Source organism: Cyprinodon variegatus, unplaced genomic scaffold, assembly GCF_000732505.1.
Source record: "Cyprinodon variegatus isolate N-32 unplaced genomic scaffold, C_variegatus-1.0 Scaffold102, whole genome shotgun sequence".
Lineage (NCBI taxonomy): Eukaryota > Metazoa > Chordata > Actinopteri > Cyprinodontiformes > Cyprinodontidae > Cyprinodon > Cyprinodon variegatus.
Genome location: NW_015150555.1, coordinates 149968 through 152705, shown reverse-complemented (window position 1 = coordinate 152705; position 2738 = coordinate 149968). Strand labels below are relative to the sequence as shown.

Below are 2738 nucleotides of genomic sequence, written 5' to 3'. Positions count from 1 at the left end.
CTTACCCATACTTGTCTTTCCATCCATTGTAGAGGTGAACACTCGGGTTTCTGTAGTGTAGTGGTCATCACGTTTGCCTCACACGCAAAAGGTCCCAGATTCGAAACCTGGCAGAAACAGCTTTCGGTGTTGAATACCCTTTGTGAAAGAGTTGTAAGCATGCATCCTAGGTGTTTGCTTTTCAATCGAACCTGCAACCCTAGAGTCTCTCTTTCTCCCCCCCCCCCAAGCAGACTATTGTTTCCCAGCTTAGGTTCAAAAAGACTGTTAGGTTAATTTGCTTTTCTACAGTCCCCTTAGGTGTGAGTGTGCGTGTCAATGGTTGTTGGTCCTGTTTGTGTCTGTGTTGTCCATTGATAGACTGGCAACCTGTCCAGGTTGTACCTTGCCTCTTGCCCAATGCAACCCCACTCGGGAGAAAATGGATGGATGGATGTTTTACCAGTCATAAAGTGAGTTCATAAAATTGTGTACCTGGAGAATACATAACCAATATACAGATGTGGACATTATTACAGTAATGGATATTTGAAAAATGTTGCAACATCAGAGATGTGCAAAATGACAACAGCATGTTTTTTAACTGATTAAGGTTTATATCAACACATTTACTATCTTTTGTACATGCTTGTCCCCTTTATTCCACTCTTTCTCATGATTGTAGTCTTTGTTCACTTTACAATAAAAAATGGAAATAAATGAACAAGAAACAGTTTTTAAAAGTTCAGAACTCATTCTTTTCCTGCTTTTTGTGTTAACTATCCTGGTTGCTAGGCACATTGCGTACAGTAGAGAAGGCCGCTGAAAGGTTGACCTGGTTGAATTAACAGCCAAAACCCTTTTGGTCTCCTTATTTTAATGGACTTTGAAGGATCCAGTCCAGGTAGACCGCGTCCTTGGAAGACGCAGACCATAAATTCGAACGCAGCGTCCTTTTCCCTTGCTCCTTTCTAGACTCCTCTGTCTACACCTGCTCCCAATTTGATAGCCTGGTCTTTGTTTCTGTCTCCCATATATATATTTCTCCTGTTTAGTCATTGTTTGCTGGTTCCTCGTCGTCATCTCTTTGTCCTTCATGTGAGTTTTTCCTGACGTTTTTTGTATTTTGGTATATTTTTGGCCTTTCCTTCAGTTACCACCTTTTCTTATTAAACTTGGAAGAAACTGCCTCACGTTCCGTCTCTGCATTTGGGTCCCTCAAGCCTCCACCCAACCTGACACGCTTGCTGTGTTTCCTGTGAGGCTCCATGAAAGGAGTTGTATTATTTAGTCTCTGGTTCCAGGAATCTCCTTAAAAACACAAAGAGATAAGTATAGAAGGCCTTTTCTGAGCTACCTGGCTCTTTGAAATAGCTTTTACTTAACCTGAACCTTTGGGTTCGAAGTCTGTGGTCCCTTTGCCACCAGGGAAAGACATCCCTACATATTTATCCCATATCGACACAGAGGGTAAATTGTAAAACCAGTTGTTCTCTTATTACCTCATTTAGCTTGTCTGAGCATCTAGTATGTGTGTTTTTTTTCCACTGCTGAATAAATGTCCCAGGGCTTTCAGAACATGGGACCTATAAGTAAATTAATTTCCCCAGGATTTCTATTAAACTTGTAAAACAAATCCAAGGGCTTTCGATATTAAAGGGGCTTGTGAAGACATATTTGATATTTATATCAAAATAACCTTTACTTTTCATTGGTTTTTTTTCAGACATCACAAAAAATATTTAAAATGTCTCATATGCCAAGAGTGCACAAAACAAACATGAGATATTGTGAAAGTTAATTATGCAACTTTATTAACTTGTCTTCTGGGCTCCCCTAAACCTACTTAGTGTTGATATAAAAAGCCCTTACTTTCATTATCAGTGTTCATTGCTGTGTATCTCCAAAGTTCATTTGTTTCCCTAATCTGATTTTCGATTACACATCCAAATGATAATGAGTTTTGCTCAGTCTCAGAGGACTGCACAGCATTAAATTGATGTCTCTCGCTGTTTTTATCATACCACTGTGTAATTAGTTTGATCCTTTATTATGTCAGTTCATTATAGCTAGAGCTGTACATCATTTAAAGGAAAGAATCGGAGCACAAATGGTGCATGTTAGAGCATTCCATTCCTTTTAAAAAGAAATTATTCAATTCTGATTCAAAATAAGCTAAGGTGGATATGTATGGGTTAGGCCGGATAATTAATCGGTGGGTGTGCTAGATGTGGTCCGCACTTTGGTTCTTCCACCTTGGGTGGTCTTCTTATTAAGATTGACCTTTATGATTCAGCAATACATAGCATACATAGGTATTGTGCTCCCCGTTTTGTGACTGAGTTTTTAATTTTCGGTTATCAGTTGTTCTGTTTTGTTCTTTGGTTTATTTTCTATTATATCCAAGCAGTCTTTAGTTACTTTCTGTTGCCCCCTTGCGGTTGTTTCCTTTCCCCCTGGATTCCCTCTTGTCAGTTCCACTCACACCTGCTCTTTATTCAGCTAATTAGTGGTCATCTTTTGTCCTGCTACTGAACCTCTGCAGTCACTCAGGGATGGTTCCTTGTTGTTGATTGCTATTTCCTCATATCTGGCTCCCCATGTAAGTTTTACCCTAAAGGTTTTTGGTTCTTTATATTTTGTATATTTTGCATATTTTGCATTTTGGATGTCCAATTAAATCAATCAAAACTCACCTCTGCTTCATTCATCTCTGCATTTGAGTCCTCAAGCAATCCTACCACCATTGTTGACATACA

The 2738-nt window shown here is 39.2% G+C and overlaps 1 non-coding gene across 1 annotated transcript; it reads left to right on the top strand.

Annotated features, from left to right (window-relative positions):
- Positions 1–46: 46 nt before the first annotated feature.
- Positions 47–119, top strand: trnav-cac. The gene has a single exon. It is a non-coding gene; the product is annotated as a tRNA-Val (tRNA).
- The last annotated feature ends 2619 nt before the right edge of the window (positions 120–2738 follow it).